The 19,189-nt window shown below is 43.8% G+C and overlaps 1 protein-coding gene across 6 annotated transcripts in view; it reads right to left on the bottom strand.

Moving 5' to 3' along the window:
* FAM110B (family with sequence similarity 110 member B) overlaps nucleotides 1-19,189 on the bottom strand; it is a 148,902-nt gene that overhangs the window by 55,068 nt on the left and 74,645 nt on the right. For 4 of the 6 annotated variants that reach the window (XM_073892785.1, XM_073892782.1, XM_073892784.1 and 1 more), the window contains one exon: nucleotides 8,577-8,665. The gene's annotated coding sequence lies outside the window, so the exon portion shown is untranslated. Of the gene's footprint in view, nucleotides 1-8,576; nucleotides 8,666-13,666; nucleotides 13,828-19,189 lie in introns of those variants that run through there. The other 2 variants (XM_073892786.1, XM_073892781.1) reach the window with 1 other exon arrangement.

The raw sequence follows: 19,189 nt of genomic DNA, 5'->3' as shown, positions 1-19,189 counted from the left end.
TATGAGATCAATTGGATGCAAAAGTCTAATAATCATGAAGTGCTTTGAAATACAGATTAATGCATGATGTCAAGTATCATTAATAAAGGACAATCAGAAACCCCCAAATGCAGCAGACAGGGCATAAAATGTCAAAGTACTCTCTTAACTTTCTTTTTTTTTCTTTTTTAAAGATTTTATTTATTTGTTTGACAGAGAGAGAGAGAGAGCACATGCACGAGCAGGGGGAGTGGGAGAGGGAGAAGCAGGTTCTCCGCTGATCAGGAAGCCCAATGCGGGATTCGATTCTAGGACCCTGGGATCATGACCTGAGAGGAAGGCAGACGCTTAACTGACTGAGCCACCCAGGTGCCCCATAACTTTGTTTCTTAGTGAGGGACTTAAAGTCACATATTCATATGACCTTTCCTAAATGTACTTTAGCATATCTTAATCGCGTGCTTAGTGACCAAAGGATGTTAAGAATAAGAGAGATGCTTTCAAAGACTCCAAATGAGGCCATATGCTTTGGTCTGGCACTCCTGGAGACTAGCTCAGAAGGGCCAGAGAGTCAGTTATGAAGATGTGAGCCCAGTACACAGGTGATGAACAGGGGGGTAATGGGCAATGTCTCATCTGCAAATAGCAGCACCAAGGACTGCAGGAAGGAATAATCAGCTACACAAAAGCAGAATGCAGCACATTACATAACAGGGACGAGTGCCAGGGCAGGTTCAAAGTGGAGAAATACACATGTGTGGGGGCGAAAATGAACACAGTCTTCAAATGCCTTATAAATAAACACAGCAGGTGTATTCTGAGATAATTGATTACATTCTCTAACAACTCCTAATGTAAAACCTTCTCAGGCTTGAGTTCAACAAATGCCTGCATCTTTCTGGTTCGCAACAAGCCAATGGTCAAGGAAAAGTCACCCTTAAATCTATAAGGGCATCAGCTTTCTAAGATCTCCTGGTTGATTAAATAGTATGGAAAAAAAAAATGGAGGGGGGATATTTTTTTCCTTAAAAGTACAGCATGAAATCAACTACGAATGAAACTTGGAGAATAAAAGAAAATGAAGCCCTGCCTTCTCCCCTTATTTTTGCTGTCTGCTGCTAGGTTCAGAGCAGGGAGACAGAGCCTAAGGCAGAGGCAGAAAAGGCAGTGGGACTGGGGAAGACAGTCACGTATCAGTCCCGACTCTGTCTGACCAGGGATGACCACGCTGACATACCCTGCAAGATGGAGTGCAGAAGGGGATCTTGGGAACCCAGGATGGGAGCTAGCACCTTGTGCTGTGCTTAGGATCAAATGCTACTGGGTGGGGATATTTACCATGATTCCCGCGATGATGTATAAAAACCCCACTCAGCGGAAACTTTTTGGAAAGTAATCCACATTAACAGGTGAAGAAAATAGCTCCACAGGCCCCTCTCTTCCTGGGAGATGGAGAGCGGTAGGGTATGACAGGTGTTAAGCTTTTCAGTGAAAAGTCATGTTTTTAAAAAAAATGAGATTCCAAGTCCACTGCTAACTGGATGGAAGGCAAGCATGAGACTTTTATCAAACCACTTAAAATCTGAAATTCTGATACTATTTATACGCCAACTGCCATTAAAATGATGCTTGAAAACAGTGTGTTTGTCTCTTAAGTGGGGAGTGCACCCCATCAATACATTATCCTCTCTCCTTTGTACCCCCACTATACGAGAAGAATGTCAGTTGGCAAGGTCTTGCTCACAAGCACACCTCCCAGAAACATACCTGGAGGCTTCAGAGGACACAGAGAATAGACCAAAGATGTAGTATTGGAATCTTTCATATGTCATGGATCTGAGCTACCCATGAATTAGCCGTACTCTTCTTGCATGGAACCAGAGCTTCTGTTCTGCCCACACACACACACACATATATATATATATATATATATAATTTTTTAATGGAAATATATAAAATATATATATATATTTTAATGGAAGAGATGAATGGATTAACACACAAGTAGAACGCGAAGCTGGGGTGAGTGTGAACAGTGGGCATAGCTGTGTTCACTCCTTATTTTTCATCAGGGCTGATGTGTGCCTTTTGAGGTGGGACCGCCTTCAAATTGCAAATTAAGGCAATTACTGAACTTGGGGCCAGGCACAAATAATTGAGTTTCTGAATGTTGAATCTGTGAGTCCCTAGGAACACTAAATTTGAGCTAAAGAACAGACTTGTATCTAAACTAAAATTTGTAAACAGAACCATATTTAAATGCAGTTGAGGAGTCCAGACTTAAAGAGCTTTTTGATAAAGCTAATTATGCCTTGATTACTCCCTACTCTGACTAATTTAAAGTTGAAGCTCAAGTTCTTCTAATTCTATACCATAATGTTCAACTATAACCCACCACAAATAACTCAAATTTTCTTTTTTTTCCTCCTTTTTTCTGACTTAATTTTCGCCTTCCTTTTCCCATGAGTAGACAGTGTCTTTCTCTTTCAGTGAATGATACCACTGGTCCTACTGACCCCTGGTGCTGCCATGTCCTTGTATCTGCAGAGGCTGCCATCAGAACTTGTAAAAAGGCAGATGAGAAACCTACAGTGACTTTCCTCTTTACGTGTAGAGAAAGCCCTTCAGTCCTACTAAAGTCTGCAAAGTGCTCTTAATCCTCTATAGTTTGCTAGATTCTGTGGATTCTAAGGACACAGGATACCCACATTATTCCTACCCTCCAACTGCGTATAATGTGCTAGCGAGAGGCAGAGGGAACTTCACCGTAACAGAAATCAGATAATGGTAAGTACACTGTATGGACACAGAGACAGAAGAAAGTACATGACATGCACTCATCATCACAAGGGACTAGGAGTACTGGTAATGCCAATTCTGAATAAATGAAGATTTAGGAGAAAGTGGGGTCTTCACACAGCAGAGGAAACCTGACCTGGACCTCACATATGGGTGGGATTCTGACTGAGTTTCTACTTGTGTTTCTTGCTGTCGGTCGGTCTGTTTTACCTTCCAGAGAAGATGCTATGTTTTCCTCTAGACTGTGTTTTCTTTAAGTCTACTTGGATGTCACTTTACTCTGGAGATGTTAAGAACTGACAATAGCTTTCCAATCTGTGCTGCTGGACGAAATCGTTATTTTCATGAAGGGCGTGCTGTGTTGGTAAAGAACTTCATGCCTTTTCAGGAAGCTAATCAGTCCGTAGAACTGTCCCGATACTGCGGAGCATCCAAAAGTCTTTTTTAAGATTTCAGCCCAGGGATGCCTGGGTGGCTCAGTCACTAAGCGTCTGCCTTCGGCTCAGGTCATGATCCCTGGGTCCTGGGTTCGAGCCACCCCACATCAGGCTCCCTGCTCAGCAGGAAGCCTGCTTCTCCCTCTCCCACTCCCCCTGCTTGTGTTCCCTCTCTCGCTGTCCTGGACTCTGAGAATAAGGAACTGGTAAGCAGTTCCGGGCAGAAGCACATGCTCTGATGAGCCAAGTGTATAGGGAACACGAGAAGGGCAATGGATACTGACTTTGGATGAGTGTGGGGAGGCCAGCTGAGAGGTAGGTAACTGGGAGAAAAGGGTTTGGGAGCAAGGAGGTAACAAGATGAACAGAGTGTTTGTAAAAGAATTTTCTGCTTGCTTAATGGACTGGGAGCAGAGACTAGAGGCAGGCTGACCGCTGTAATAAGGCTAAGTCAGTCATGGAGCTGTCTGGTGTGGAAGAGATGGTGATGCCAACACACGATGCATGAGGAAAAGCCAGCAGGGCTTGAGGCCTGCATGGTAAAGAGCCAGCAGTTACTCAACAGGGCTTCCTTCCAGAGAAAGTTCCTTCCATTGACTATCGTGGCAAAAACTGTATCTCTCTGTCGGAGGATGATGCTGAGCTGAGCTCTGCTTTAAATGTGCCCTTTAGAGAGTTAGACCCACAAGACTCAAGTAAGAGCAAGAGAGAAATTTCAAGACAATGCCAGACCAGGGCTCTGTGAAGCTAAAGAGTAGGTATGTCCAAGCACTACCCAAAGGCCATGCGCAGACACCAACTTCATCCCAGGTGTCTCAGTCTGTTAGAGCTGTCACACCAAAATGCCATAGACTGGGTGGCTTGTAGATAATAAACATTTCTTTTTCACAGTTCTGGAGGCTGGAAGTCCAAGACCAAAATGCCAACATCACTGTTTCCGGTAAAGGCCCTCTTCTGGGTTGCATGCTTCCCAGTGGGTCGTTAGATGGCAGAAAGGGCAAGGGATCTCTCCAGAGCCTCTCTTACCAAGGTGCTATCTCGTCACGAGGGCTCCACCTTCATGACCTACGTACCTCTCAAAGGCCCCATGATCTAACACTATCACAATGGGCATTGGGATTTCAACATATGAATGGGGTGGGGGATACATTCAGATCACAGCACCAGGCTGTGGAAGAGAGGGACCAGTGTGGAGATGATCCTCCAATGCTCACTAGTCACACGGTCCTGATGGGCCTCCATCTCTCTGAACTTCTCTGAGTAGTCGGGACGCATGAACGTTTTCTCAGTTCACACCTAATGATGGAGCAGACACTCAACAGGTTGGAGAAGAAAGAGTTGAGGTCTTGATAGTCTAGCTTTTCACCCATCATAGCTGCAGTCACTCTGCAGGTATATTTCTCTCCCTAAAGGGTGTGCTTCTACGGTTCTTTTCTCTCATCGTTTGACTTTTTGTTCTCATCCCTTCTCTAATTAATTGAAGACTGCCCATGGTTTCCAAGGAGTTGATCTGATATTCCACCAGACATCCGTGTTTTCTTGCGACTTTCTCATTCTACTTTCCCACTGTCCAATCACCCTCAACTATCTTTCCCGTTCCATTTATGACCCCATCACTATAAAGAAATCAACTGGTATGAAAAGTCTGGTAAAGCGCTGAAAGAAGAGCCTGGGGTAGACTTGGGTTTTATACCCAGTGCGTCTTGTCACATGGTTGCCCTTTGTCATCAGGTTGAACCTCTTCAATTCTTGTACCCTCATCCACACAATGAAAATTCTAATACCTTCTCTGCAGGGCGAGTGTGTGGACTACAGATGAGGCACATGATGCCTCTAGCACAGCGCTCCCAAGGCAAGCTTTCCACAGACTATCGGCTTAACTCTTCTGCTCATCTTTGTAGAAAAGCAGTGACTACATTAACAATGAACTGATCTATACTGTAATAGCCATTAATAATTCACAACAAAAAACTATGCACACACAGTAACTTACGGAATTTCTTTCACTTGATTAGAAAATAGCATTTTTAAATATGACAAAAAACTGGCAATTTAAACTGCAATCAGTAGTGGCCTCTTGAACTTCATAACAGTATTAAATCTTCAAAAATTAGAATGATACTTTCTGTCTGAGGATAGGAGTATTTTGTTTTAGAGAGGAGAATATCCCTATGTCTATCCTTACAGAAGCCTGGATGATTTCTGTGAAGAAGGAGAATAAAACAAGTAAAATCCCAGCTACTTTTGTCAGAGAATGCCCCTCCTCTTCCTCTTCTTTTTCCAAAAGCAGCGGGCGAGGATCCACTGGGCTGCATGGTGGCTCTCATTACCGTGGCTGGCTTCTCTGGCTCCTGGGGAGACCTTGCTCAAGGTCAGCTAAGCCGGCCTCCGAGGAGCCATACCTGACTCTACCCGTGGAACCTGAGCTCTGAGTCATTTGCTTGGCAAAGAGCTGATCTGGGAAAAGGCAAAAGTCAGAGATGCTGGCGTGAAACATAGATGAGTCATAGACAAGGAACAAATCTTTCGTTATGGAGGACCAGCTTTAGGAAACACAGAAATGGAAAAAAAAGCTGTTTGGGGAAAACTAGCTCGTATTTTTGGTCAGGTCCATTTAACCCACAAAAAAAGGCACGCAAAGGTTGTTTCTGATCCCCGCAATTTCTTAAGTACCTACCGCTTACACTATAAAAGAATAAAAAAATCTGTCCCAGAGAAGTTTTGAAAAAGGAAACTTTCCAGGAGAAACTGACTTTAGCAGTGACTTAAGTTTGACTCAGATAACAAGAAGCTAAAAACAAAGCAAACATTGTAACTTAGTCCCTGAAATTGCAATCACAAAGATAATGCACAGAAATCAAGTGTTTGTGTATTCCTTTAAAAGTGACTCACATATACAGCATACAGGAGCTTTCATAGTCTATGTTGAAAAAAACGCAAAAGTTTAACCAAAAGAACACTACCAGGTCATCTTAAGCCTTTCTTTTCTTTTTTGGTTTCCTTAAACAAGGAACCATGTTTTAAAAAGACACACCTTGTACTCTAAAAACAAAGTAATCTTAAATGCACATATTGAGAAGTAGTGAAAAACATTAATGACAAGACTAGTACATAAACCTTCGTAAGACTACTTATCTGTAATGTAAGAGCTCAGAAAAGAGCAAAGCTTTAATGAACTTTAAATGCAAAAACCGCCAGAACATTTGGATAGAAGACAAAAATGTTTTTCCCAGCGATCTTTTTAAATAAATGCTTCCATTTTATTTATGGGAAAACGGATATAAAAACAACTGAAAACTTGCACCCAAGGACTTGACTTTATTTGAGAACGAGATACAGGGCCAAGAATTATTGTCTCCAACCCAGGTGACATTGCACTACTGAGTCACGTGGTTGAATCCCTTCTAATCTCCCCAGTGCAGGACGTAGCTAAATAAGAATATTGACAAATATTGACAAACTCAAGACGGTTATGCCTCTGAAAGTAACTGACTGTTTTCTTCAGAATTTGTCTGGGAGGGGGAAAGAAGGGTCCTCCACCTCTCGCATGCCTACACTGTACCAGGCACTTCTATAGTTATGTCCCTAGCCTTCCGCAAATCTCTACTAGCTTGCTGGTATTCTTAGTTGGTATCTAAGAGGCTCAGAGAAGTAAAGTCCATTCGCAGGTTGGTAAACAGTGGAGCTGAGGTTACACTCATGTCTACCCAACACCTCTGTTCTTTCCTGGCCACCAGGGTTGCAAATTCACCTGCCACCAGGAGCCAGCCCGGTGAACATCAGTGAGCATGACCATCACACTGCTGTGTGTGGGAGAGCAGGGGTGCTGGGAATCATAAGAGGAACCAACAGGCCCATCCGCTGGGGACTTCTCTTGCTTTTAGCACGTGTCCCAGCAAACTCCCCACTTGTGGGCAAACAGGGATGGGTGGGCTCCTAGAATGGGGCAGAGTGGACAACACAGGCCCTGCCAGAGGCATTCCCCATTAGACCCACCTGTGCTCAGGTGCAGCTCTGCAATCTCAGACCTGGGGATGGCAGATGGGGTGTTCCCTCCACTCAACAGGAGCCCAGGGCTTTCATTTCAGAACTTCTGAAATCTGGCATCAGAAGATAAGGTCCTACAGTGATGAGTGATGGATTTCAGGGTATATCACTAAGGGGCATTGTTGGCTTTTTCTGTAATGCCTCTCTTTCCATGGACTGCAGAATTCTACCTGGCCTAGGCTGGTTCTTACTTGTCAGCCTAAACTGGATTCTGAGGTTCCTGGAGAGTGGTAACATCTACCCAACAAGGTCATGCATGATGCAATAATAACAAACTATATAATGCATTAGATACTTTATAGGCAATGGCCCATTACATATGGATGCCAGAAAGGAGGCTCGAGGAAGGCTATTAATCAAATCAAAGCACGGAGTCACTCAGGAATATGGCACTGAGGTTAAGACTGTGTTCTCATGAGGGTTGCTCTTTACCACTCCATAAGTCACTGCAGACAGACATGAGTCAACTGGAGAGCTGTCTCCAACTTCCTAAACATTCCTAATGTCCTCATTTGGTGATACTGAACTCTCAACCCCTCTGGAAAAGGGAGGAACCACTGGACCTTGACGACTGTTCATCCACTTCCTTGGCTTCTTCATGGGAAGCTGGGGGTCTGGTTCTAGGATGTCTCTGGGCTCTCCATCAGCTCTGGAGACCAGGAAGGAATCCTGGGTGTTATGGATGTGGGGCAAAGTACCCAGCAGTACCTTCCACGGAGCACGCACGTTCCCAAGGCTGCTTGGCTGTCTGACAACACCTGTCCCCTTCTCTCAGTCTGTCCCTTGGCTGGCATTTATGTTCTGCCCTCTTGACATGGCGTCCTTTGGGAGGCCATCCTGCAAAACCCTCTCTCCCTAAAATTCCAGGGCACTCATTGCTGGCCCTATACCATTTGGCCTGTCAGAAAACACCATTTCATTCCCCAACCACAGACAGTACTTCTCATTAAAGTGCAAAGATGTTCACTTTTTAATATTGTCTTCAAATCCATGTACTTCCAAATACCTGATTAATGATTACTGGTAAATATAACATGGCCTTTGAAAAAACTACTAAGCAAGTATATAGAAGACATATCACGGAAACCCTTGCAAAAGCTAAGGTAAATCATGGTGACTGCTATTTCAGTCCTGGCAGAGACTTCGAAGACAGGGACTTTTTTTTCCTTTTTCCTTTTTTTTCTTTGCCAGATAGCAAAATATCTGAAACCTCAGCCTCTCAGACTCTTTGTCTAAATGTAATAATGGCACAGGTTTTCAGAGAGAATCAATACCTTCTGCTCAGAATGGGTCAAAATAAAACAATGTACTTACTTGAAAGAGGAATGAGTATTTTATAGATGTGAGGCAGGTGTCACAGGGAGTCCTTTCTATCTTCAGCTACCCTCTGCAGCATGTAATATCTGAAAATACAAAAAAAAGTGGCTATTGCTTTTTTACTTGACAAAAAGAGGCAGGCTGCTAAATACATATAGCAATAGGAAATGCGAATTCTTTTAAAAACTGGTGAATAAATTAAAAAATAGATAAACATGTAAGTACACCAAAATGTGCTCGTTCTTACATGCTTCATTTAGAAGCTAAGGGTTTTGCTCACTTCAACTATTTTTTTTTTAAAGAGACATTTAACCAGAGACAGCAATTATAGAGAAGGATATAAACATCAGGTTGTGAGAAGTCACATAAATAACGGCTTACAGGACATCATCTCATTTCCGCAACGGCTGCTCTGCGTATCCCCAGTCCAAGTCTACCCAAGGTGTGATAGGGTGTTAGCTTTTCAAAGGGCCCCGGGGCCCATCTGGTGCGCAATCCCCATTGCAGAACTGGAAACAGGCCCACTCAGGTAAGGCGCTTGGCACAGACCACTCAGCTGGCTGGGGCAGACTCTTGATAGCCATAGGAGTGGCCTTCCCCTGCACTGTCACAGTCCCATGCCAGTAGTCATTCATTCATTCATTCATTCTCAAATACTGACAGGAGCACTTTCTATGGATCAAGTTCTTTTCTAGGCTCTGGAGGTTAAGAAAAAAATCTCTGGCCACAGAGTTTACGTTCCAGAGAAGGGAGACTAAATACAACGAATGCTATCTCAGAATGGTCTTGCCACAATGGTGGCTGGAGACATCTGAAGGCGGTGAGGGACCTAGCCATGGGTCAACTGGGGGAAGCACACTGCAGGCCAAGGGGGGCAGGAGGACCGTGAGGCACAAAGAGCACCGGAGGCTGGCAGGACAGGAGCAGGGGACACCTAGGGACACGGGAGTAGTGGCTAAGTCTGTGGCACTGGATGAAATGACCAGTGGAGAGCACATGACAGCGAAGCTGATGACACACGGAACTTTGGAGAATGTCTACTTAAAAGGAGGGCAGGAAAGAAGGAGATTGGGAAGAAACATTTCGAGGCAGGAGAAAAACCGAAGGGAGTGGTCTCCCAGAGGCCAGCAGGTCGGTGAGCTGCTAGCTTGGGCCGTGGGCTCTGAAGGAGAATACCTCCAACACAGGGAGAAGAGGTGGTTGCTGCTATACGGCCAGTTGTGAAAAAGGGGGTATGGAAGCCTGACTAGGGCAAAACACTGCAGAATTTGGAGGGTTCTCTGACGGCGGGCTCCGAATATTAGAAATGCAGTACCTGTTTTCATGTAGATGTTCCACTGGTGGCAAGAGCTAATGCAAACACACGATCCTTAAAGTGGACTTTCGCACCAAATTTAGCAAGATTTAAAGTATGTCTAAATTCAATTAAATGTATAAGGAAAACAGAAGGCCTTAATCCTACATAGTAGGGTTCAATGCCAGTGTTATAATCCAAGCCCCAATTTTACAAGCTTGTCTTTAACAAGCATGTACAAGATAGATGATTTAAATAAAAGTGTCAACAGGCATCCAATGGCAAATGATCATTGCTGGCAATGCCAACAGTTCCAAAAATAATCACTAAATGACTGAGGAGTCCAACAGTAAGGAAAGTATTTGGTGATTCCTTTAAGATGAACTTTGAAACTACTAGATATGTTTAAATTACTGGAGACATTAAAAAATCTTTTTTAAATCCCATGCTATGTAAACCCATTAAAACAAAAATACTTCCATGCAACAGTCTGCTGTGTGTTCTGAAAAGGTTTAGCAGGAGGAAAAAAAAAATGATAGTTTATATTTGTGACATTTATGATAGATAACAAATAAGACCACATAGTGGAACTGAAAGTCATCGTGAGATTTGGAACAGATCTGTGGCCCACACCAACTCCTACTAGATATTAGCAGTAGTGGATACGGTGTAAGTTGAACGGCAATTAGAGAGTTCTGGATTGCGGACCTGATGCTACTATCTCTCTTCTCCTGAAGCCTTCCCTCCCCACCCTTTCTAAAGAACTGGTCGCCCCTCCTTGGTATCGCCAAATTAAATGCCTCTGTTCTCTTTGCACCCCATATTGTTAGGCTTTATTATTCATTTCACTCTCTCTCCTCTTCCATAGGGCCACTTCTTACACAGAGGGCTATACATCTATCTTTCTCTCACTCACGCTTAGTACAGACTGTAGCACATGGTAGGTGCACAAAACTACAGAATAAAATAATGAGAGAGAAAAAAAAAAGAAATACACTTAGATGAGAGGCCCGATGTCTCTTCAAACAGTTTTCCAACCCAGACAAATTTTGGAGGGTCAATTCTGAGATGGTAATCAATTGCTAATGACAGATGTCCCTCAGTTCTTTTGGGATCACGGATGTCCGAGTATCCAGCCAGAAAGCCACCCATAGGTATTATACTGCAACCCTTACATCCAAGAGCATGCAGTGCACATCACTCCTTCTCTTCTACAATTCTTTTCAGGCTGTGTTCAGCCCAGCTGCTTTGTGGCACATCATACTCTACACGGAATGACTTTGTTTTTAAACTGATTACCATTTTTCCTGCTGTGATTACGAGCCTGTGGGAGAAAAAGTTAGAAAGTACCACTTTGTGTTTTAATTTAAAAAATTATACATTTTATATTCTAGCTCATGCTAACGGACCTATGTTTGATTGGTCAGGAATGTCATTCTCTCATCAGGAAAGAGCCACAGAATTACAAGGAGGGGAGAGAACAAAATTTTCAAGTGTCTAAAAAATTTATTTTTACTTTTATTTCAGAAATACATAAAGACTAAAAAAATATAAAAAATACAAAAATACAAAAAAAAGAAATACATAAAGACTGCCCTGAATGTAATTAAAAAAAAGGATCTGTAATTCATCTGAGGATAAAAGTACAGATTCTGTTACTTTGCAGAAAGATAAATAACATTTTATTTTAGTGCTATCTGAAAAATGCCCTTTCAGTATATGTTAAGAGACCCTTTGGGATATCCTAGTACATTACACAATATCCACGCACATTTATATTTACATCACATTTTTAAGGAGTTCCTTCTAGACACACAAAGTCTTTCAAGATCCAGCCCACGAGAGTCAGCGTCACTTAGAACTATCTCCCATAGCTTCCTATTTCCCACAGCCTAATGGAGCTGTGTTCACAAAAGGAGGTTTACAATGTTTACGGAGGAGGACAGCAATCACTTACTCTTAAGGCAGCCCACTTCTTGGAAATTCTCTAAGACTAAGGCCGTTTAGGAAGCATTTCAGGAGATGAAGGGGAGAGGGAGAGACAGTCATGGAAATGCACCCGTTTATTCTTCCCCAACCGAGTGTCCGAGCCTGGCTGTCAGGTGCAGGCTCTTTTGCATGCCTTCGGCAGGGAAGCATGTCAGGGGAAGAACGGAGGTCTGAAACGGGAGCGTGGGGTCGGGGTGTATGACGGGGAGCAAGAGCACTGTGGCAGACCGTGCCCTTTGCCACTGCAACACAACCTTCTCCAGTCTGCACCAGGCGTGCCTGATGTCAGCAGAGTCCGCGCGGGAAGCAAGCGCTCTCAGGAGAGCGACCCTTCTCACATCCAACCCACCACACATGGCGTGCAGCCTGCCTATCATCCTAGAGACCCTGCTTTACACTGAGTGCCTATCAAACTTTGTCAGTTCAGATGATGCTCCTTCACAATAAAGGACCACCTCCCACGATATTTAGTTTTTCTTAACACTGTTAGCTGAGAGAAAGCGCACATCAGATGATGTATTACACCTCGGGATAAACGAGGGAGGGGAACGTGGAGTGGGGCGGGGGGAGAAGCCCAGTTAAGTACGCTGAAGTTTTCCTTTGCCCAAGACTATACGGAACCCCTTCGACCAGACGAGCGCTTTAAATCAAAGCAGTTATTTTAACAAAATAGGTAAATGGCAATGTTTGGCTTTTCAGGAGCAGGGAAATAGTTCCTGACAGCCTTCAGCTATCAGCATGGCTCTCCTCTGATAGCAGAGACGCATGGTGGCAGCCAGCCAGCCCTGTGACTGGTGAGTCAGTACACAAGTTTCTGTGGTCTCCATAGTCTGATACGGTAAGGACATCAATTTTTAAGTGTGAGGACTAAATGACAACAAGAGGGTTCTCCTGGTGTAAAACCACCGTACGGCAAAGGTACCCTGAGAAACAAAAAACTCACATTGCATTTGTTTGGGTGTCTTTCAGCTCAGCCTTGGCCATGTAGATATTTCTCCCCCAGAATAGACAATCTTTATTACAGAATTTAAGATCATTTACGGTTTGATTTGAAAAACAACCCAGGCAATCCGTTAATAGGAATTTTTAAATGCTGTCAAACCTTAGGCAAAGTGGTAAGAACCCCACCTTTCTGCGATTTCATTTCAACTCCGAAAGCAACGTCCCTGTTAAACAAAGCCCCGAGTGAAAAATTCTCCCTTTGGCACGGCTGACTACACACCTCTGTATATTTTTGGCAAAATAGGATATGCTAATATTCTCCATATTAAAAAGGCTTCATGAAAAACTACAAGTGGTGAAACAAAGAAAACCACCCAAAATGAAGGCTGCACACATCTTTGAAGAAACAATAGCACATTAATTCTGCTAAGATCCTGCGTCGACACCAGGAGAATCGCTGCCCCGTCCTCATTAAAGTGTGTCTCACTGAACTCTCCTTGATTGCTCATTATTCAGGAGAGTCCAGACTCAATGCAAACAAAGTCAACCGGCTACTGAAACACACCTCCAAAGACACCTACATGGATGCAACATCGGACTTTCCCAAACAGAAGAGCACCAATAAGCGTCATTTCCCACTACATACACTCTTGAATCCAGGTCAAAACAATATTCCTTCACGAACAGCGTAGCTGTTTACCGGCCGAGCCTTCTCCAGGAGAACGTAATCATAGTCCGGGAACGCTGGCGTGCGCATGATATTAACAAAAGCAAGATCAAATTAAACAGATGACAAGAGGAACACGCTTCATTTCATGCATGGCCCTGTTTTTCTTGCGAGAGAAAGCCTCAAAGTAATTACCGTGAACTGAAACTTCTTCACTGATCCCCGGCAGCCGGCAGCGGGTGGCTCTGAAACACTACAACAAAGACAGACACCTTCTCCCCGGTGCCCTCCTCCTTCTTTACCGTTACCAGCTGAGCACCTCCACCGTTGGGAGAACACAGAAGAGTATCTCTGTATCTATGTCTCCAATGCAGCATAAAGAGTACTGTGGAAACCTATCAAACTGGCGAGCAGCAATGTTAGCAACCAATGAGGAGAGGCTCATGCAGAATCCAGCACATGCTCTCTGAGGCGCAGGCCGTCACCAGCGCTTAGCAGGCTGCTAATCTAATTATAGCTAGTTTGCTAGCTCAGAGCTCTTGGAGCAAAGCACATGAGCAAATTAAATTTTCATAAATTAAACCCCAAAGACAAAATCATCTTGATTTCCTGTCATTGTGAAGATTAATGCATCACCTTATAAACTATAAGTGATTTTTAAAAGTGCATTCTTGTTTTTTTCTCCACTGCAGAGAAACAAAGAGTGGTTAGATCAATGTACTGTACTACCAGCTTTCTTAAACTTAACAGATTCCGGCACTGAGAAATAATAAAATCGACACAAGCAAGATATTAAAATCCGAGTGCTATAAAATCCAAACCTCACTTTATTTACCCTGGTTAGCAATTTGCCACTCATTTGTCCTAAAGTGCTAATTAATCTCTCAATATAGTTGCAAATACCACGCACATTTCCATCCATAGTGGAAAAGGGCTAATCAAGGTGTCAAAAGTCATAATCTTGACTGCAGTGATGAATAATAATTCAGAGCTACAAAAGGTGGAAAAGGGATATCAGAAGTTATTATAAAAGCAAAAATTAAATGAATATGCCCACCTCATAATTTAATGGTAAAATTAGTTCTAGAAGCCCAAATCCTGTGAGAGGTGGTTGGATGCACAGGTACAAGGCATGGACCGAACCATCAGTCTGGCTGGGTTTAAGTTCTGGATCAGCTATTTCCTACCTTTGTGACTGGGCAAGTGACTGGATTTCTCTGTGTCCCCGAGGCAATAATGGGAGACACCTTGCAGGATTACTGTCAATGAGCTATTAGCACCTAGCACGGGGCCTGACACACAGTGAGTTCTAATCAAGCTATTATTAATAGCAGCAAGCTTTTTGCTACATCATATTGTCTACCTTCTTTTCCAGCATCACACTACTCTAAAAAAAAGTATCTAAACACTTCTCCACTGTAGAGTTTTGTGGGAAACACCATTTAGAATTAACAGTGACAAGCTAACGGCAGACTCGATTCATCACAGAGAATCATTATTGGTATTCACTCCAGTAACAAAAATTATTACACCTCCTTTTTGTCTAAGTAATTGCTACAATTTCACTTGACTCTACAAGAACCAATCTTAAAGGGTATTTTCAGGAAATTATGGGCATATAATTGTATTTCGTTAATGATTTGCAATATAGTTTAGATGATATACATTTTAAAAGTGTTTTCTATGGGATATAAATTGGGGAAATTGATAATGAGAAGTGTGATTCAATTTAAAATGACACATTTATGTGAGAAGGGGAGAGGAGAGAAGGCAGCTAGTCAAATGCAACTTTTTGTCCTTGCAGCCTATTTATGTGTTTGTTCTCCCTTAAAGTCGTTTCTTTCTTCCCAGTATGTTTTACAAAATTAACAATCCCGGGGTGACATTAATCAAATCTGTTCACATGTTTAACTTTCCTCCAGTAATTCCCAGAAATCAGTATGTTTTACCAAGTTCCAATCCAATGATACTATGCAACTTCTCATTTCTGTAGTTTTGTTTTGCTCTGATTTTCCTTTGAAAACCTTTATAGAAGGCTGACATTCTCAAAAGGCATTATGATTTGCTCCAAGGAACCAAATATCCCCAGGGATTAATCAGTAGCCATGGAAAAGGAATCATGTCTACAGATCATTTTTCATCTTCCACTCTTTGTGTCCCACACCTGTTTGGGAAGTGAGCTAGAGAAAGGGACGGCATGGTCCATAAACTTCAAGGGAGAGCATAGCAACTCATGGTCCATAAACTCAAGAGTGAACAAGTGTGGGGAAATGGACACGGAGACACAATCTCTGGGAAAATATGATGGAGATGAGTCTGCTAAAGAAAACGATTGCTCGGTGCACTACCTGGAAGTGTCGACCATCGAATTATCAAAGTGCAATCAGTATCATCAGGAGCTAAAACTCTTAAGAGGAACTGGCTTCAGTGATTTGGCCTAAGGCACAGCTCCCCAGAGGCTGCCAGGATACAGACTAGTAACACTTCGAGGCATTTATCTAGGAAACATCGAACAGCTCTGCCTTCCCCTTCATTTAACAGACTGCTAGCTCAAAAAAAAGCACTTTAAAAAGCTGTTTGATTAATTTCTCTCATGCCTGTTTTGTATAAGCTTTAAACAGACCCCTTCTAAGAGACGGAAGCGACTGTCCTTTCTTTGGTCTTATCTTTCAACATGTTTGGAACCAATATTTGTTTGAAACTGAGTAACAGTTAATTGGTAATCTTTCTGATTGCCACTCTGCTAGGTGAGCCTATGTATTTTTTTGACCTCAGGAATAAGCAGTTTTGTTTTTCAACTCATCCTTGATTCTGAAAAATCATTCATTTCCTCAGTGAACAGTTTATGGCACCTACTATGTGCAAGGACTTTGCTGGACATTGAGAGCCAGAGTGTTCTGATTCCTAATGGAGCTTCTGTCCTAATGAAGGAGATAAACATTAAGTGATTCATTAACAAATGAGTAATCACGATGCGGCAAACCGCTGTGAAGTGGGGGTGGACTGACTGGTCTGTGGCTGAAGGTTCCTGGAGGGAGTATGGGTGAGGGCCAAGAGCGTGTGAAGGTCCTGCAGAGGCTGGTGGGGCCCGAGGACAAAGGAAGGACAGGGAGACACAGCTGCAAACAGCATACACCAAAGGAGGAAAAGAGTTTGGTTCAAACCCTCTGAAACTCTGCCGATTCCTTTTCAGTTCTTTCTAGAGTAATAGGCTTCCATTATCTTCCAAGTCAAAACCTTCACTTACCCTTCCTTGTACAAAGAACAAAAACATGTACATCTCACATTTGCTACACTGGGCAAGAAAGATCAGTCACTCTCACCACACACACCGTTTACTTCCCTGAATGGATTTCCTCAAGTTCTGTTCTGATTCTCTAACCTTGGAGAACGAGGAGAGGAAAGCCTATGTGTCAAGAATTTCCATGTAGAAGGGCACCTGGGTGGCTCAGTCGGTTAAGCGTCTGCCTTTGGCCCAGGTCATAATCACAGGGTCCTGGGATGGAGCCCCACATCGAGCTCCCTGCTCAGCGGGGAGCCTGCTTCTCCCTCTCCCTCTGCCCCTCACCTCACGTGTGCTCTCTCTCAAATAAATAAAATCTTAAAAAAAAAAAAAAAAAAGGAATTTTCAGGTAGAGCTTTGTTAAAGTTTTCTTTCCTTGGAGCAGAAACCAGGGTTCATATACTAAAAATGATGCTGTTTAAGCCTATGGCTCTTAAATAACTTTAGAGTGATCATAAGTGTCTCAGTTTCAGTTGTTGGTCAAACTCCAACTTGCTGAAAGGGATCCAGGAGGGCTGTTTCTGCTCCAAGGAACAGGATCTGCGCATGGGCAGGGCTGCTCAAAAGCTGGACTTCCATGGCCGATGTTTCTCCCACTTGGCTGATGGGGAGCCCCAGCCCAGCTCTACTCCCCCAGCTCTGCCAGTGGAGGGAGCAAGGACCAGCAGTCGAGCCATGGTCCAGGACGTGCCATGGATTCCAACCCATGTAGAGTATGGGTTAGCAAGTGTCAGAACAACCAACCCGGGATGGTGTGGCCCTGACCAGTAGCATTTCCATCATGGGATGTCAAGCCACCAACCAACATGAAGTCACTGGGCAGAGATGCTAACAATCAGCTCCCCCAGACCATGTGAGGGGCTTTAACATACCACTTACTTCCAACTCCAAGGAAAAGAAAAGCATGCCCAGGCTGTGAAAGTCTCCTCTGGCTACAAGGGGTAGAACAACTGGTGGAAAAGCATGTGAGTAGTTAGGAAGTATAGTGCTCCCTTCCTTCTCTGTTCATAACACCCAACACTGGCTGTTCATTCGTTTGTTTTCTCTCCCACTCCTTTCCTTCCTTTTCCTTCCTTCCTTCCTAGAATGCAGCATACAAGGTGCTCGATGCAGGTGTAACATGGGCAGCCTGAGAAAGATGGAATGGGGCTGCTGGAAATTACCCCAGCTGCTCCAAAGGCCACAAGCAGCCCCCAGGCCCCTCTTCATTCAGACACTTAGCATGCTGCCCTGTTTACCATGAAGTGACCCCACTGCGTCAATAGGGCCTCGGAGGTTCCTTTGTACATCAGCGCAGGCCACCATTGTGGGAGTCCGTTCTCAGGGCCACCTGGGAAGCCACCCACGGAGAAAGATGATTGCGTGTGGATGATCGTCTTGCCAGGCCTCATAAGCAGACCATGCGAGGCTTCTCGGTGGACCTCCATTTACAATCCAATTGCGCATCTTGTAGTGTCTTCTCAAAGCCTTGCCTACGCCATCACCTTTTTCTCTTTTTTTCTTCTAATGATTCATATTTTATAGTATTGGTGAAGAGAGATAGAAGGGTAGGAAACAATGAGACAGCTAAGGAGTTATGAATTTGAGGGGTGGCTAGCTCAGGAGAGACTGTCATGGAGGCTTGCTCTGAATGGCCAGCAGTTGTGAACATAGTAAGGCATGTCTGACACCCTCACACACACGGCGTCTATCTGTAAACTGGAGATCCAGTGCAGCCCAAACACCCTCATGGAGGGACTTTGCAGGACCCAGAAATGCATATTTGGACAGTACAAGTCAATGGTACTTGACCACAGTGCTTGGACAGATCATTTCCCAGGGGCCCCCTCCCCCCCTTTTCCTTGGGCCACATTCCTGCTGTACCCCCCTATAATAACCCTATGAGACCCTACATGCTCTCAGCCTCTCTTACAGTTTGCCACCCCAGCCCACCCAATGGACCACTGAGGTTAGGACTCTGGACTTTGAAATGGCTTAATCATAGGTCAATATTGCACTGGGATTAGCTCCGTCATGCCTATTTAACCAGGAATGTAACTGGCCTCTTAGGCCTAGAGGCAAGAAGTCACTCGGTGGAAGAAGAGAACAAAGAATTTCTTAGGTATGGGACTAACTGTCAAAAAAGTTGATACAGACAAAATTTACATCTGCTGCTATGTCCCATACCCTCTGTATCCTTCTCCAACATCTAGCACTCTGACCTCAGGGTGCAAAAGTACCAAGTGCCTACAACCTTAGCAGACCTACACCCAGCCCCCACCCCTCCCCAAGTCCTAACACTAGCCAGACAGTCCCTTGCCCTCCTACAGGAAAACAGAAAACTGGACTCCAACTCCTACTTATGCTAAGTTTGCAGAAGTACACCAGACTCCTACCCTGGGGGGAGCTCTCGAACCTGTTAGAAGAATGGTAACCTCAACATTCAGCATAGTGCG

This window comes from Callorhinus ursinus, unplaced genomic scaffold (assembly GCF_003265705.2).
Source record: "Callorhinus ursinus isolate GAN/ISIS: 27379988/994484 unplaced genomic scaffold, GSC_fseal_2.0 scaffold5, whole genome shotgun sequence".
Lineage (NCBI taxonomy): Eukaryota > Metazoa > Chordata > Mammalia > Carnivora > Otariidae > Callorhinus > Callorhinus ursinus.
Note: the sequence above shows the minus strand (reverse complement) of the source record. Positions and strands in the feature narration are given on the sequence as shown.